This window comes from Mustela lutreola, chromosome 1 (genome assembly GCF_030435805.1).
Source record: "Mustela lutreola isolate mMusLut2 chromosome 1, mMusLut2.pri, whole genome shotgun sequence".
Lineage (NCBI taxonomy): Eukaryota > Metazoa > Chordata > Mammalia > Carnivora > Mustelidae > Mustela > Mustela lutreola.
Window position 1 is genome coordinate 25,087,602 of NC_081290.1, and position 19,178 is coordinate 25,106,779.

The following is a 19,178-nucleotide window of genomic DNA, read 5'->3' on the forward strand; positions in this document are numbered from 1 at the left end:
GGGGCTGGGGGGAGAGGGAAAAAAGGAGTTGTTCAACGGGTATAGAGTTTCAATTCTGCAAGATGAAAAGTTCCGGAGCTGTTTCACAATGCTGCAAACGTATTTTATACTACTGAATTGTATACCCCAAAAATGGTCATGATGATCAATTCAATTATATGTGTTTTTACCATAATTTTTTTTAAAGATTTTATTTACTTATTTGACAGACAGAGATCACAAGGAGGCAGAGAGACAGGCAGAGAGCGAGGAGGAAGCAGGCTCCCTGCTGAGCAGAGAGCCCGATGCGGGGTTCGATCCCAGGACCCTGGGATCATGACCCGAGCCGAAGGCAGAGGCTTTAACCCACTGAGCCACCCAGGCACCCCTTTACCATAATTTTTAAAGAAGTCTCTTTAAACATTTTATTTGTTTGTTTGTTCATTTACTTGAGAGTGGATGGACGGGTGGAGGGAGAGGGACAAGCAGACTCCCTACTGAATATGGAGTCCAACACAGGGCTCAATCTCATGACCCTGAGATCAGGACCTGCACAAAATCAAGAGTCAGACACTTAATGAACTGAGTCACCCAGGTGTCCCTAAAGAAGCCACTTCAGTGTATAGGTTTGACTAAAACATATAGAAATTCCTAGTTTGGTGGGGTGGGATGGGGGATTAATCCCTGCAGTTACACAGATCATAAAATATACCATGAAAGGAAAGAAGCCAGAGTTTGGTTGGTTGGTTGGTTTTGGCTCCATTTGTTGAAGAGATTTATGCAGCTAAATCAGATAATTAAAGACTATTTGCTTAAAGATCACTTTGGTTTATAGATGTCTGTATAGCCTAAAGGTGGAAATCCTGCCATTATGGGTTGAATTGTGTCCCCCTCAAATTCGTATATTGAACCCATAACCCCCCATACCTGAAGATAGTATATTTTATATGTTTTTTAATCAAAATTATAAAAATTACTACCAAGAGCTAAAACTTTAAAATTCTTAAAAGAAAATATAGGGGAAAAGCTCGATGACATTGAATATGGCAATACTTTTTTTGCATATGACACCAAAAGCACAGCAAACAAAACAAAATTAAGTTTGACTTCATCAAAATTAAAACATTTGGGGGTGCCTGGGTGTCTCAGTTGGTTAAGGATCTGTCTTCGGCTCAGGTCATGACCCCAGGGTCCTGGGATCGAGCCCCTTGTAGGGCTCTCTGCTCAGCAGGGAGCCTGCTCCCCCGCCCCTTCTCTCTCTGCCTGCCTCTCTTCCTACTTGTGATCTCTGTCAGTCAAGTAAATAAATAAAATCTTAAAAAAAAAAAAAAGTCACAGACTGGGTGAACACAGAGTTGGGACAGAAATCAGGGAGATAAAAGTGATTGCTTTTCTGTGAGGGCTCACTGAAGAGTGGGGGCCCAAACTTTTAACCCTGGGACAAGAGAGCTGGATGCAACCATTTTCATCCCCAACCCGCCTTTGGTGCTGAAAGCCTTCAAGGAGCAAAACAGCATCACATATTGCAATCCAGACCTGCTTACAATGAGCCTGGCCCCCTGGGCAAAGGGGATGCAATTCCATGTGGACAAAGACACCTGAGAATCAGCACAACAGCCCCCGTCCTCAGGAGGGGAAGGAACAACAGGCTAGTACCAAGTTTATTGATCATAGAGAACTGTAAAACTTCAGCTCTTGGGGAACACAGTATATCACATTCATGTTTTTGTTTTTTGGGTTTTTTTTTTTTTTCCATTCTTTAGTCTTTCAGTTTTATTTTTTCAGCTATTTCTCATTTTTTTCAGTTTTTTAAATTCTTTTTAAATTTTTATTTTATATATACATTATATATGTATTTTTAATTTTTGGTTTCCTTTAATTGTATTTTATTTTATTTTGTTCTGCTTTATTTTAGTAAATGTATAAATTTTTCTTTCTTTCCTATTGTGGGATCAGTTTCTTTTAGCAAATAGACTAAAATACACACAGGATCTATTTCGTTAGCTTTCTGTTTTGTTTCTTGTTTGATTTTTTTCCCTATTTTGTTGTTGTTTTGTTTTGTTTTCTGTTCTTGGTGGTATTGTTGTCTTTTTTTCTCTTTTTTTCTATTCTTTTCTGGACATAATGAGGAGATGGAGAAATTCACTCCAAAAGAAAGAAGAGGAGGTAGTACTCATGGTCAAGAATTTAATCAATGTGGATATAAGTAAGATATCTGAACTAGAATTTAAAACAATCATTATAAAAATATAAGCTGGGCTTGGAAAAAGCATAGAAGAGGGAAGCCTGGGTTGTTCAGTCAGTTAAGCATCTGCCTTCAGCTCAGGTCATGACCTGTCCTGGGATTGAGTCCCACATCAGGCTCTCTGCTCGGTGGGGAGTATGCTTCTCATTCTACCTGCTACTCCCTCTGCTCATACTCTTTCTCTCTCTCTCTCTGAAAAATAAATAAATAATTTTTTTAAAGGCAGAAAAAAACATAGAAGACACTAAAGAATCCCTTAGTATAGAAACAAAAGAACTAAAATATAATCATGCCAAAATTTAAAATGCTATTATTAAGATACAGTCACAAATGAAGACAAATGAGGCAGAAGAGAGAGTGATATAGAAGGAAAAATGATGGAAAATAAAGAAGCTGAAAAAAATACAGAAAGAACAGCTAACAGGATCACAGAGGGAGACTTCTAAAACTCAGTGATTCCATAAAGTGAAATAATATCTCAATAATAAGCGTTCCGGAAGATAAGGGAGGGCATAAGGTTTATTTGAACAAATAAGTGAGAACTTCCCTAATCTGGGGAAGAAAACAGGCATTCACGTCCACAAGGCACAGAGAATTCCCCTCAAAAATCAATAAAAATAGGTCAACAGCCCAACATATAATAGAGAAGTTTTCAAATTTCAGAGATAAGGAGAAAATCCTAAAAGCAGAATGGGACAAGAGGTCCTTAACCTATAAGGGTAGAAACATAGAGCTGGTAGCATAACTGTCCACACAGAACAGGGAGGCCAGAAAGGACTGCCATAATATACTGAAGGTGCTAAAAAGGAAAAACATGCAGCCAAATATACTTTATCCAAAAAGATTGTCATTTAGAATAGGAGAGATAAAGGGTTTGCAGGACAAACAAGAACTGAAGGGATGTGTGAACACTAAACCAGCCCTTCAAGAAATATCAAAGGGGATTCTCTGACCAAAGAGACAGCCCAAAAGTAACAAAGACCAGAAAGGAACGGAAACAGAGACAATGCACAGAAACAGCAACATTATCCAATGACACTAAATTCATACCTTTCAATAATTACTCCGAACGCAAATGGACTAAATGCTCCAGTCAAAAGACATAGGGTAGCAGATTGGATTAAACAAACAAACAAACAAACAAGGGATGCCTGGGGGGCTCAGTCAGTTAAGCATCTGCCTTTGGCTCATGTCATGATCCCAGGGTCCTGGAATCAAGTTCTGAGCCATGCTCCCTGCTCAGTGTAGAGCCGGTTTCTCCCTCTGCTATTCCCCCTGCTTGTGCTCTCTCTGTTTCTTTCTCTCTGACAAATAAATAAATAAATAAAATCTTTCTTAAGAAAATAAATAAAATTAGTCTTTTGTAGAGAGGTGGAGGGCTAGATCCCAGGGCCCTAGGATCATGACCTGAGTGAGCCAAAGACGGACGTTTAACTGACTGAGCCACCCAGACACCCCAAGAGACTTATTTGAGACCCAAAGATACCTCCAGATTGAAACTGATCAGGTGGAGAACCATTTATCATGTTAACAGACATAAAAAGAAAACTGGCATAGCAATCCTTATATCAGACAAACTAGATTTTTTTAAAAGATTTTATTTATTTATTTATTTATTTGTCAGAGAGAGAGAGAGAGAGCACATACACAAGCAGGCAGAATGGCAGGCAGAGGCGGCTAGAGAAGCAGGCTCCCTGCTGAGCAAGGAGCCTGATGCAGGACTCGATCCCAGGTCCCCAGGATCATGACCTGAGCCGAAGCCATCGTCTTAACCAACGGAGCCATCCAGGCATCCTAGACAAACTAAATTTTAAGCCAAAGTTTGTAATAAGAGATGAGGATGGCACTATATCATAATAGAGTAGTCTATCCAACAAGATCTAACAATTGTAAATATTTATACCCCTAATTTAGGAGCAGCCAAATATATAAACAAATTAATAACAAAATTAAAGCAACACATTGATAATAATATAATAACAGCATGGGACTTTAACATCCCACTCACAGCAATGTACAGATCATCTAAGCAGAAGATCAACAAGGAAACAAAGGCTTTGAATTATACACTGGGCCAGATGGACATAATAGACATATTCAGAGCATTCCATCTTAAAGCAACAGAACACTCATTCTTCTCAAGTACACAAGGAACATAATCAGAAATAGATCACATAATAGGTTACCAATCAGGTCTCAATCAGTACCAAAAAACTGGGATCATTCTCTGCATATTTTCAGACCACAATGCTTTGAAACTGGAACTCAATCACAAGAGGAAATTTGGAGAGAACTCAAATACATGGAGGCTTAACTGAATGAGCCACACAGGCACCCTATACCAAACATATAAAGAAGAATTAATTCTTTTGAAACTGTTTCAAAAAAAGAAATGAAGGGAAAACTTCCAAACTAATTCTATGAGGCCAATATTACCTTGATCCCAAACCCAGACAAATACCCCCACAAAAAAGAAGAATTACAGACCAATATCCCTGATGAACATGGATGTGAAAATTCTTACAAGATCCTAGCCAGTAAGATCCAACAGCACATTAAAAGGATTATTCACCACAACCAAGTGGGATTTATTCCTGGGCTGCAAAGGTGATTCAGCATCAACAAATCAATCATTGTGATACACTATATTAATAAAACAAAGGACAAGAACCATATGATCCCTTCTATAGATGCAGAAAAAGCATTTGACAAAATATAGCATTCTTTCTTGATAAAAACTCTCCACAGTGTAGGGATAGAAGGAATAAACCTCAATATCAAAAGCCATATATTAAAACCACGTGGTAAATATCATCCTCAATGGGGAAAAGCTCTCAGCTCAGAAATATGACAGGGATGCCCACTCTCAACATTGTTGTTCAACTGGGAGTCCTAGCCTCAGCAATCAGACAACAAAAAGAAAAAAGGCATCCAAATTGGCAAAAGAAGTCAAACTTTCACTCTTCACAGATGATATGATACTTCACATAGAAAACCCAAAAGACTCCACCCAAAAATCGTTAGAACTGACACAGGAATTTAGCAAAGCTGAAGAATATAAAATCAATGCACAGAAGTAAGTTGCATTTCTATACACTAACAATGAAGAAGAAAGTGAAATCAAAGAATCAATCCATTTACAATTGCACCAAAATCCATAAAATATGTAGGAATAAACCTAACTAAAGAGGTAAAGGATTTGTATTCAGAACTAGAACACTCATGAAAATATTGAGGCAGACACAAAGAAATAGAAATATGTTCCGTGCTCATGGATTGGTATAACAAATATTATTAAAATGTCATGCTACCTAGAGCAATCTATACATTCAGTGCAATCCCTATCAAAATACCATCAACTTTTTTCACAGAAATGGAACAAAGAATCCTAAAATTTGTATGGAACCAGAAAAGACCCAGAATAGCCAAAAGAATGTTGAAAAAGAAAACCAAAGCTGGTGACATCACAATTTTGGACTTCAAGCTCTATTACAAAGCTATAATCATCAAGACAATATGGTACTGGTACAAAAACAGTGCCAAGGAAACAGAATTGAGAACCCAGAAATGGACCCTCAACTCTATGGTCAACTATCTTCAGCAAAGAAGGAAAGAATAGCCAATGGAAAAATAAAGACAGTCTCTTCAACAAATGGTGTTGGGAAAATTGGACAGCCACACACAGAAGAATGAAACTGGACCATTACCTTATACTACACAAAAATAGACTCAAAATGGATGAAAGACCTAAATGTGAGACAGGAATCTATCAAAATCCTAGAAGACAACACAGACAGCAACCTCTTCCACCTCAGCTGCAGCAACTTCTTGCTAGACATGTCTCCAAAGACCAGGGAAACAAAGGCAAAGTGAACTATTAGGATTTCATCAAGATAAAATGCTTTTGTACAGCAAAGTAAACAGCCAACAAAACCAAAAGACAAGTGACAGAATGGGAAAAAATATTAGTAAATGACATATCAGATAAAAGGCTAATATCCAAAATCTATAAAGAACTTATCAAACTTAACACCCAAAGAACAAATAATCCAATCAAGAAATGGGTAGAAGACACGAACAGACATTTCTCCAAAGAAGACATCCAAATGGCCAACAGACACATAAAATACTGCTCAACATTGCTTGGCATCAGGGAAATACAAATCAAAACCACAATGAGATATCACCTCACACCAGTAAGGTGTGAAAGGCTAAAATTAACCAGTCAGGAAATGACAGATGTTGGAGAGGATGCAGAGAAAGGGGAACCCTCCTACACTGTTGGTGGGAATGCAAGCTGGTGCAGCCATTTTGGAAAATGGTATGGAGGTTCCTCAAAAAGTTGCAAATAGAGCTACCCTATGACCCAATAATTGCACTACTAGGTATCTACCCCAAAGATACAAATGCAGTGATCAATAGGGACATGTGCACCCAAATGCTTATAGCAGCAATGTCCACAATAGCCGAACTATGGAAGAAACTCAGATGTCCACTGACAGATGAATGGATAAAGAAGATGGGATTTCATACACACACACAATGGAATATTACTCAGCCATCAGAAAGGATGAATACTTTCCATTTACATTGATATGGCTGGAACTGGAGGGTATTATGCTGAGGAAAATAAGTCAATCAGAGAAAGACAATTATCCTGTGATCTCACTGATATGTGGAATTTAAGAAACAAAACAGAGGATCATCTGGGAAAGAGGAAAAAATACAATACAAAACCAGAGAGAGAGAGAAACAGATAAACCATAAGAGACAAACTGAAGGTTTGGAAACAAACTGAGGGTTGTTGGAGGGGGAGGAGGGATGGGGTAACTGGGCGATGAATACTAAAGAAGGCATGTGATGTAATGAGCACTGGGTATTATAAAAGACTGGTGAATCACAGACATGTGGTGATTGGTTCTGAAACCAATAATATATGTTAGTTAATTAGAAAAAAACATAACTACATGAATAACAAGAATCAACTATATGTTTAAACTCCGTAATACTTTATTTTACTTTAAACAGTCAATTCTCTCTCTCTTTTTTAAAGATTTATCTATTTATTTATTTGAGAGAGAAAGAGAGAAGGAGAGCACAGAGGAAAAATGATAGTGAAACAGGTTCCCCAGTGAGCTGAGAGCCCAATGTGGAACTCAGTTCCAGGACCCTGAGATCATGACACTTAATCAACTGAGCCACCCAGATGGCCAACAGTCAATTCTCTTTTTAAGGAAATTTTCTAAAGCATATTCTATATTTACCCCCACATAGTTACCATCTCCAGTGTTCTTCACTCCTTTGGTATATGTAGATTTTTCTCTGTTATCATTTTCCTTCTACCTGAAAGACTTTCTTTAACATTTCTTGCAGTGATGGTGTGCTGATGATGAGGTCTTTCTGCACTGTATGTCTAAAAAAGTCTTCATTCAACATTTGTTTCTGAAAGAGATTTTTGCTGAGTTTAGAATTCTGGTTGACTGTTTTATTCTTTCAGTAGTTTAAAGACAGAAACCACTGCTGTCTTTGGCTTGCATCCTTCTTGACGACAAACTGACTGTCATCCTTATCTTTGTTCCTTTGTATTTAATGTCTTCTTTTCTCTAGCTGTTCTTAAGATTTTCTGTTTATCATTGTGATTTTGATGTGCCTTGGGATGGCTTTCCTCATGTTTCTCCTGATTGGAGTTTACTGAACTTCTTGGATCTGTATAGTGTTCATCAAATTTGGAAAGGTTTTGGCCATGATATCTCTAAATGTTTTTTCTGCCCCTTCCTCTTTCTCTTTCAATTCCTTCTGGAACTCCAATAACATGTATAGGCCACTTGATATTGTACCACAACTCACTGATGCTTGGTCTTTTCATTTTTTAAACTCACCATAGTTTGCTGTGGACAGTCTTGATGGCTGTCCTTAGGGTCACTAATCTTTTATTTAGGGTGTCTTGTGGTTGTTAATCACATCTGATGGGGTTTTCATCTCAGGCATTATATTTCCTAATTCCATAATTTTGATTCAGCTCTTTTTAAAATACTTTCCAGATCTCTCATTACTATGCTCATGCTTTCCTCTACCTTCCCGAATATAGCTGACCATTGAACAATAGAGGGGTTGGGGATCTGACACCCACACACACTGTCTAAAGTCTATATGTACCCTTTGACTCCCCAAAACTTACTGACTCCCCAAAACTTAACTACTAATAGCCTCCTGTTGACTAGAAGCCTTATGGATAACATAAACAATGAATTAACCCATATTTTGTATGTTATATGTACTTTACACTGTATTCTTACAATTAAAAAAGTTAGAGAAAAGAAAGTTATTAAGAAAATCTTAAGGAAGAGAAAATACATTCATGATACTAGACTGTGTTTATCAAAATAAATCCAACTGTAAGTTAACCTGTGCAGTTCAAACCCACATTATTTGAGGTCAGCTGTATATGGATGGGATTTTTTTTTTCTAGAGATTTTATTTATTTATTTGACATAGAGAGGGGAAGAGGAAGAGAGGGAATTCAAGCAGGGTGAGTGGGAAGGGAGGGAGAAGCAGGCTCCCCGCTGAGCAAGGCACCCAGATGAGGGACTCTATCCCAGAACCCTGGGATCAGGACCTGAGCCAAAGGCAGATGCTTAACGACTGGAGGGCATTTTTAAATGTAATGATTGTTTTAATGTCTTTGTCTACTAATTCTGCCAATTGTGTCATTTCTGTGTCTGTTTCTATTGATTGATTTTTCTTCTCATTGTCAGAATTTGCAACCTCTTTTCATGCCTGGTATGTTTTCATTAAATGAATTTTATCTTCTAGGGTGCTAGGGTTTTTTGGTTTTTGTTTTTTTTTTTAATTCCTTTAAATAATTTTGAGCTTCCCTCTCACATGCAGTTAGTTTACTTGGAAACAGTTTGATCCTTTTGAAGCTTGCTTTTAAGCTTTGTTAGGTGGAACGTGAGCAGCCTTTAGTCCAGGGCTAATTTTGCCCTACTACTGAGGAAATACCTTTCTGAGCACTCTATTTGAATGAAAAGACTGCTGTGTGTTAGGAGGTCTTTTCATTCTGGCCAGAGGGAGGACAAAGTATTACCAGGCATGTGTGATGTGCTGAATTCAGTCTGCTTCTTCTTTTTTTATCCTTTTTTTTTTTTTTTTTTAAGATTTGATTTATTTATGAGAGAGAGAGAGAGCAGAAGCTGGGTGGGGGCAGAGGGAGAGATAGACTCCCCTCTGAGTAGGGAGCAGGATGTGGGGCTCCATCCCAGGAACCTGGGATCATGACCAGAGCAGAAGGCAGACAGTTAACTAACTGAGCCAACTGGGCACACCTGTTCAGCCTGCTTCTTTGTGGTATTCTTTCTCTGGCCTCAGGTAAGTTTTTTATGTGCAAGTACCAATGAACACTTAGCTGAAAACCTGAAGGGGAAATTTCTATAGATTTCTAGAACTTCCTTTCTGAGCAATTTGCTACTGCATAGACACATACTCTTTGCAGTCACTCTGCCTCTACCCCATTTCTCAGGGACCTCAGCCCTGTCACCAACCAGACCTTTGCACCTGTTGTTACCTCTGTTGGGAATGTTCTTGCTCCATCAAAAGCCACAAGTTCATTTTCTTCACACTTCTTTCAGGTCTTTATTCCAAAGTTACTCTTCGAGTTAGTCCTTCTCTATTTTCTCTAAATATCTATATATCTTCATATATATTTCCTTATTTAATCCTTAACACTCAGGTGCCTGGGTGGCTCAATCAGTTAAGATCCTAGGGTCCTGTTGGTGGGAATGCAAGTTGGTGCAGCCACTTTGGAGAACAGTATGGAGGTTCCTTAAGAAATTAAAAATAGAGCTTCCCTATGACCCTGCAATTGCACTACTGGGTATTTACCCCAAAGATATAGATGTAGTGAAAACAAGCGTCATCTGTACCCCAATGTTTATAGCAGCAATGGCCACGGTCGCCAAACTGTGGAAAGAACCAAGACGCCCTTCAACGGACGAATGGATAAGGATGATGTGGTCTATATACACTATGGAGTATTATGCTTCCATCAGAAAGGATGAATACCCAACTTTCATATCAACATGGACCGGACTGGAGGAGATTATGCTGAGTGAAATAAGACAAGCAGAGAAAGTCAATTATCATATGGTTTCACTTATTTGTGGAGCATAACAAATAGCATGGAGGACAAGGGGAGATGGAGAGGAGAAGGGAGTTGAGGGAAATTGGAAGGGGAAGTGAACCATGAGAGGCTATGGACTCTGAAAAACAATTTGAGGCTTTTGAAGGGGGGGGGGTGGGAGGTTGGGGGAGCCAAGTGGTGGGTATTATGGAGGGCACAGATTGCATGGAGCACTGGGTGTGGTGCATAAACAATGAATTCTGTTACGCTGAAAAGAAAAAAAGAAAAGACCCCAGGGTCCTGGATAGGGTCACACATTTGTCTCTCATGAGTAAATAATCTTTTTAAAAAATAACCCTTAACACTCTTATAAGGAAGGCACTATTAATTATCCCCATTTTACACCTGAGAAAAATGGAAGTTAGTGAATTGCCCAAAGTCAATTGCTAGTACATAGAAGGGCAGACAAAGTGATTCCAGAAGCTTCTCTCTCTCTCTCTCATTCTCTCTATATATGTGTGCATGTGTGTGTATCCTATAGATGTGTGCATATACCATATACATTATATTTATCACATATATGTATATACAACTACCATGAAATATAGCTGTTTCTAACCTCCATGTTTGAAGCAACTGGTGGAGACTTGGAAGCAGACTGATGCTTTGATCCAGCTGGCATCTATTAGGCACCTACTGCATACTAGGATTGTGATCAGTGCTGAGGACATAGTTGCTGCCATCATGGCCCTCACAGATGGGAAAAGGGAAGAAGACACCTAGAAGCCCATGGGGGGGGGGGGGAACTCGGTAGGACCTAGGGACAGAAATTATGAGGGAAGGGGCGCCTGGGCGGCTCAGTGGGTTAAAGCCTCTGTCTTCGGCTCAGGTCATGGTCCCAGGGTCCTGGAATCAAGCCCCACATTGGGCTCTCTGCTCACCGGGGAGCGCCTGCTTCTTCCTCTCTCTCTGCCTGCCTCTCTGCCTACTTGTAATCTCTGTCCATCAAATAAATAAATAAAAATCTTTAAAATTAAAAAAAAAAGGAATTATGAGGGAAGACTCTGATTCAACACAAGGAAGTGTTCCTCATGGTCAGATCTGTCTGAGATGGAATGGGCTGGGACGACTTCTCTTACAGGAGTTATCCCAGCAAAGATGAGGAGACAATTGACCAGGCTATTACAGAAGAGACTGACTCAAGGGTAACATGGCTGGTCAGTCACTAGGCAACCACACTGAGCTGGGATTTTTGAAGAAATATTTCAACGAAATGACTATTTGCAGAGATGTGTGTAGGGCTGAGGCAACGAACAAGAATGTGGATGCACCTAGGAACCAGTAGAGTCCAGAAAGCATTTCCACCCTTTTCCATGAAGGTGTAGGGGAGCCTGATTAGAACTGGAGCCTTGGAAAAGAGGCTCTCAGAAAGGAAGTTTCTGGAAAGAAGCAGCAACTGTCTGAACTGGAACAGGACAGCAGAAACATCCCAGGAAACAACTAATACACGTCTCCTCCCTCCTTAGGCTGCCCTGTTAGTCACAGTGCCACTCACCAAACCCAAATAGAAGCCAGATCCAAGGGGCTGCAGGAGAGGCAGGTCACAGACGAAATAATACAGTGCAAAAAGGGCGGTGTCTGCGGGCACCCGGCAGGTCAGAGGAGGGTGGAGATGGATCTAGAAAGGCAAACAGAATAACCAGTACAGCTGGCTAAGGACCCTGCTTCCCTAAGAAGCAAAACAAATTCTCCCTGGGGACCGTAAAAATGAACGATTAGGAGATAAACCACAACTATGGGGGAGGAGGAGTGGTGAAAATTGGAACTGAACGGAAAATCTGGCTCTGCTCTCCCCACAGGCTGTCCCACCTCCGCAGGCCCCCGGTGCGCTCTTGTGCGCACCACCTGCTGTGGGGTCTGGGAGAAGGACCAGGACTGGGAGCCTTCCCTTCTACGCGGCGACCAGACGCCTGAACAGCCAGGCCCCGGGTCTCCGCCCAGCCTTGAGGGGCCGAGGAGGCCAGGCTGGGGCACGCCTCCTGCCCCGCCCGGGCGCTGGCACCCGCAGGGTCGGCCCAGCCGAGCTCTGAGCTCCGGAGTCGCCGCGACCATTCCGAGGACCTCGGGTCTGGGACCAGAGGAGCTTTGCACGTGGGCCGGGGCGACGCGGTTCAGGTGGCAAGGATCCAAGGCGGAGCCTTCTTCCCCTCCGGGTCCACCCTCCGCCCCTCCCCACCCCCGACCTAGAAAAGGACACGCACACAAAAACTTTTGCCACACTATTAATATATTCGCGTTTCCTCCCACTTTCCCAATGGGCTACCAGCTGCAGAACTCCTGAATAGAAAGCTTAATTGTGCTTTGTCATGCAGAATACCTCGATTTTCTATAGAAGGTTACAAAGGGCCATTTGAAGTATTTCTTTCCCCCCTAATAGTGAACCATTTGCATAGGGCACCTCCGCGCCTGCCAGACCCAGGTAGCAGCCGAGCCTAAAGCTCCGAGGCCCCGGGGTAACAAAACTCAGTGTGGTTTCCAAGGGCCGCCCTACTCTGCCTCCAGCCTCGCATCCGACTTGTCTCTGCATTTCCTCGGATCGCAGCCAGCGCGGGCAGCTGATGGAAAGGATGCGAAGCTTGAGGCCGGCGGGCCGCGGTGGCCCGGCCCCTCTCGCTGACCTCTGGGCGGCCTCGGGCCATCTCGGCCCTTCTGCCCTCAGCTGGGTCCTGTTCCAGGCGGGGCCTTCCGACCCCGAGTGGTGTTTTCGGCTCCTACCTGCGGGTCCAGAGCACAGGCCGTTACCCGTGCGGGGCCCACAGCCCGCTCGCCTCCAGCACAAGGCCCAAGTGTCGTGCGGAAGGAACTGGAAGCCGATTATGATTTGGTTTCGTCGCTGTTCCATTTCTCCTGGTTGATTGGCAGGGCTGCCTTCCGAATATCTTTTCTTGTTGCTTGTTTTGACAGTTCAAATCCAGGTCTATGTGACATATAAAGCTAATAAAATTCTAATTTCATTGTTAATCTTATTTCATTGCAGTATAGGTTTTTACCCTCACACCTGCGTGGCAGGGTGTAATTCCATTAATAAAAAAATCAACATATTCATTGCATGTCTTTTCCCCGATGATATATTGTGAGCAGTGTGAGTTGAAAAAGAACCATTTATTCCCACCGTGAATGAGCCTGCATGGGGCGGGAGCTTCACCTGCCCCTCAGTCAATTAGGAATGTATCGAAAAGTCTAGCAGAAAACGAGTTAAATTAACCGTTCGCTAATTTCCTTGTGTCCCTCCTACATAATCCCCCCTTTTCAGCTTCCAGAAATTACCACATGTTGCAAGGTTCAAATAGTGCCTAATGAAACAGTGACTAAACGCTTCTCCCTCCGGCGCCGCCGTCGGGGCAGCCCTTTCGCCGGCCTTTAAAGCGGCGCGATCTCCCAGTCCCAGCTCCATATGCTTTAATAAAAAAGAAAGAAAAAAAGGGAAAAAAAAAAAAAAAAGAAAGGAAGATAGAGAAAAAGAAAGTTAGTTTCTTTGGTAGAAAGGAATAAAAAAAAAAAAAGCAAGTTGTCAAAAACTCTTGATTCTACCGGTGAAATGACATTGGTGCCCACTCACTTCTCACCCCGACAAGGCGGTGGGGCTCCCCGAGTAGGGACCACTGCGTGGGTATTCCCCCCTCTCACCGGACAACTGGGGGCCTGGAGTTGGCAGGGTTGAGCCCGGAGCAGGGGAGTTTGGAGGAGAATAGGAAGGTCGGCCAGGAGAACAAAGGAGAGAGAGAGAAAAAAAAAAAGAGACAGAGAGAGGGAAAGAGAGAGAGACCCCAAGGCACAAAGAGACAGAGAGAAGCAGGCAGAGAGAGAGAGAGAGAGAGCATGACAGGGTAGCAGCAAGGGAGAGACTAACACGACCAGCTCTCCACTCCCTTCTCCCAAGTTAAACCACGTGTCTGGCTCTAGCAACTCTTCAGCCCCTCGGGGAAAGCGTTTTGAAGCCTTGAAATTCGACCCTAATAATTAATCGTGGTCATTAATTAATTAAGGAGGAAAGGGGGGAGGTGGCTTGCTGCTGCTTGACCCCAAACAATTTAAATTAGGCTTTGTGAAGGTAGACTCCCAAAGCCTGCCCTCCCCCTCCTGCCTATTCTTTCTCTTTCAAGCTCTCAAAAATTTCCATTATAATCCTCGGCGGCTGGGGCCGCAGAGCAGCGGGTCCCTCTCGAGCCCGTCCCCGCACAGCGAGGCCAAGCTGTCTCCAGCCCCTCGAAGCCGGCTGCCGCCCATGGGCAGGAAACTCTGCCTTCGGGAGCAGGTCCACCTGCCTTTTTCCTCTGCACCTGCTGTGGATCGTTTCTCCCTGAACTTCAGAAATCAAGTAGTAGCCTAAGATTTCGTCGGCCTGCAGTGCTCACACAGACTGAATATTGCTACATTCCCCTTTTTCTCTGCCTCTTCTCTCTCTCTCTCTCTCTCTCTCACTCTCTCTCTCCCTGTCCTTCTCCCCTTCCCTCGCTCCCTCCCTCTCTCTCTCCTTCTCCTCCCTCTGGCTAGAGACTTGAGTTCCTTATTTGAAATGGTGCAGCTAATACAAAGTCATCAAAGCACTATGGTTCTTGTCTTAAAGTGACAGCCCTCTTTATGGGGCTGTTTAAAATACGCCCCCTGCTTTTCAATGTCTCTCTATCCATCTTTGTCTGCTCTTCAGAAAAGCGGACAATATAAAGCCCAGCCTGGCGAGCTCCCCACGCTCAGGCCTGGGCAGTGCCAACCTCCGCCTTTAAGCAGATTGAAATTGTCACTGCTTCATTAATCTGAAACTAGTTACTTTCCAAAGCACACAGCACACACTTCCGATCTGTGGGGATTCACTCAGAGGAGCCCCTGGGGCCTTCCTGGGTTTGGGATTTGGAAGGCTCAACAAAGGTAGGACAAGGGTTCAGGAAAATACAGAGCTCAGCTTGAAGAGAGGCGATGCCCAGTCCAGAAGGGCCGGCAGGGGCATCAGTATAAGGGCACACAGAACGCTATTTTTAGAGACAATGGGATGCCCAGAATTGTGGAAGGTGCACTTGAGAACAAGGAGCCCAGCCATGGGAACAGACAGGCAATATCTACCTCATTGTGGGGTCTCAGGTCTGTGAGGTCTCATGGGCTTTGGGTTTTCTTTCCTCAGACTGAAGAAACTTACTTCCCAATATGAGTCACTGATGGCTTTTGTTTTTTTCATCTGAGTTCTGCTTGAACTCTGTTGCTGAGACTTCTGCCAGTTCCTGTTCTTACTGGCTTCGCTTCTTAGCTCCAGCCTGCGTGACTCCAAGGGCCAGGACCTTGGGTGAAGGAAAGCTGCGTCCCTGTAGAATTACCCTGTGAAATGAACTGCCTTTTTTCTTCACACTTTCACCATTAACAAAAGACAGTACAAAAGATTCTTCTACTTTTGATATTTCCAGCTAGCTTAGAATAGCAAGTTTTTGGATTCTATTACATCTAATTTAGGGGAGAGATGTGGGCATTTTTTTTTTTTTCGGAGAAGCTTCATTTTCAGTAATGTGAGCCTAAAGATTTATAAAATAGATTTATATTAAATTATGTTAATAGAAGCCTAGTAAATGCACCGTTTAATTGCATGGGAAAATGTTCCCTTTTAAGAGGTCTGTCACCTTAACAGGTACATTCAAAGATTCCCTGTGAATAATGAAAATAGGAACAATTGCTTTGATGCACTGAGCTGTATTCATCGTCTAGGACAGCTTTAGGCTGTGTTTGGAGAGGGTGGGAGGAGTTCCTTTTAAAGCAGTGATTGCTCCTTTAAACCCAATTTCCTCTAGCAAATAGGTTCTATTTGGAGTGTCATTCTTCTCTCTCCCATACCCTTAAGATCTCTCTCCCGGGTCCCTCTCCTTTTTCTCCTCCCCCCCCCCAATAGCTCTAAATACCTTTCCACCTCCCTCAAAGAAATCTCCCAAGGAGTGCCATGAAAAGTGAGTAGAACCTGCAGGAAAGGTAGAGATGGGAGGCAAAACGAAACAAAATAAAATAAAATCTGGTGCAAATACTCTTTCCTTTCCATGTATATGACCACCTCCCAGTGGAATTCTCTCTCTCTCTCTCTCTCTCTCTCTCACACACACACACACACACACACACACACACACACACCCTCTTGCTTTCTGTGACCACTTTCACTTAGAACAATCATCTTCCTGGCAATTCTCTGACCAGTCAGAGCAAACCCAGCGAGCTGCATTTCTAATACTGATCAGAACTGGTAGACAGTGGAGGTAAGAAAAGAAAAGAGGGAGCCAAAAATCAAAGACTTCCCATCCTCAACTTTTTCTTTCTCTTAAAATACCTTCAGATATCCTTAGGGGGAGTAGGGGAGATGTGGTGTAAGGGAGAGGAGAACCAAGCTAAGATGATCAACTTAGAATACTTCTGAATAAAGGAAGTCTATCATTACCTGCATTTCTATCATCTGGGTCTGTGGATACCCCAAGGATAGGATGCTGGGTCCCTTCTGCCCTGAGCATGGTTTGCACTCAAGAAGCCTTGCCAAGGGGTGCCTGGGCAAGTGGGTTAAGCTTCTGCCTTTGGCTCAGGTCATGATCTCAGGGTCCTGGGATGAGCCCCGAGTTCTGCTCTCTGCTCAGCAGGGAGCCTGCTCCCCCACCCCCACCCCCCACCCCCGCCTGCCTCTCGGCCTACTTGTGATCTCGCTCTGTCAAATAAATAAATAAATCTTAAAAAAAAAAAAAAAAAAAAAAAAAAAAGCCTTGCCAAGTGCTACAATCAATGCTAAGTCCTTGGCCTTGGACTTGTGTTGGTCACTGAGTGGAGGGTGAAGGGGAAAGGTCTCTGTTCCTCCTTTTCTCTCAGAATGTCAGCACTGGGCTTAGGGCACAAGGGCAGGTCACCCTTCCCACCCAGAACCTCTTCCCATTTGAAACCATCACGAGAACTGCTTGCCAAGAGTTGGACTCCAGCACACTATTGGCCCCTGCTGCTGACTTCTTTTCTCTGTATCAAGATCCTAATTTCTAATTCTCATTTTCATTCTCTCTCTCTCTCTCTCTCTCTCTCTCTTTCCATGATGTGTTTATAGGCCCCTAAGAGGCCATGTTTTGGGAAAAACTACTGAAAAGCTAGCATCTGGTGCTTTCCTAGTAGAGAAATTGTCAAGAATGACCCCACACATCTCTTTAAATAAATCTGTGGGTATTTCACTTAAAGTGTTTGATTGATATCAAGATTGCTTAGCAGACTATGTCCTATATGTTGCCCTAGGAACTCTTAACGTGAGGTCAGACTGTAGATCTTTAAAATCAGAGATTCCCAAGGACTCCTTAGGATTTGCAAACTTCAAAAACAGCAAATGATTACCTTGGGTGGACGGAAGGGTGTAAAACCTACCCTAGTAGACGGGAGACCTCATGGTTCACCGTGAAAGTGAGACGAAGGTCCACTGGGCGCCAAATATCCTAGAACCTCCCTGAAACCCCCTAAGAAGTTTTTCTCAGGAGAATGTCCAACGTCTAGCTATGTATCTCTGTCTGAAACTTTTTGCCTCTGGTCGGAGACGAATTGTTAATTGTCTCTCCCCTAAGGAACTTCCCCCCTACCCCCCGGAGACAGAAAGGAGGGGGACTGACACCATCCAAGCAGCCCAAAACCTGGCAAGAAGGGCTGGTGCCGCGTGTCCTTCTCCCGTGGGGGCGGTGGGGCTGGACGCCGAGCTGGGTCGGGTGTGGCAGGTGGGTGGTTCCGCGCTCCGGGCGCAGGGCCTGGGGTGCGCGAGCCAGGCGAGGCACAGAGACACAGAAGCTCGGGTTCCGATTGGGCTGGGACTCGGGGAGGACCAGGGCCCAGCGCTGGGCGACGTAGGGGTGCCCACCCCCAGCCGGCTGTGGTTGGGAGGGGGACCAGGGAACAGAGGTGTCGGCCCACCGCCCAGCTGAGGATTCGCTTTGGGCAGGAGCGCGGAGAGCTGCAGCCGGGGCTCTTTGTCCTTCGCGTGATTTCCCGAAAATGAATTCTCTGTAAACGCTCTCGTTCTTTGCGCCTCAAAACTCCTTTCCTCCCACCCTTATATTTGTGGGCGGAGAGTCCTGTTTATTGGGAAGGGGGGAGAAAAGCAGCGGGAAAGGCAGGAAAGGCAGCGGGCGGGTTACCTCCTCCCCTTTGCGGCGGGAAGCGCGACGGGCCCAAGGCTCCGCGCGTGAGAGAGTCCGGGAGGCTCAGCCTCCCAGGCCGGGGTAGGAGCGAGCTGGATGCCTGTGACCACTGCGTAGGACCAGGCCCAGACCCGTGCACAAAGCGGCGACAGCTCCCTATTCAGTCCCTCCCGCCTGCCCTGGCCGGTACCCGAATAGGAGCTGAAGACCAAAGTCCTTCTCTGAGCCTCCCGTGTGTGTGTGTGTGTGTGTGTGTGTGTGTGTGTGTGTGTGAGTGAGAGAGAGAGAGAGAGAGAGAGAAACAGAGACAGAGAGAGGAAAGAAAAGGAAAGGAAAGGAAAAGAGAAGAAAAAAGAAAAGAAAAAGAAGAAAAGAGAAAGAGAAAAGAACTAAAGAACTCTGGGTAGGGAAAAACCATAATCACATCCTCCACCCCACCCCCACCCAACTTTCCCCTTTGCCCAAACTAGCTTCCTGACCTCAGTTGTAGAGCCCCATCTCACCTGGTAAGATTTCAGTTCCTACCTACCAAAAGTAAATCAGATCTAGAGAAACCTGTGTGTTGTAAACAGCTCCTATTAGCTTGAACCCCTTGGGTGGCATCTTTACAGAAAATAATCAGAAATAATACCAGTGAGGGTTAGAGGGCTCAGCTTGCCGG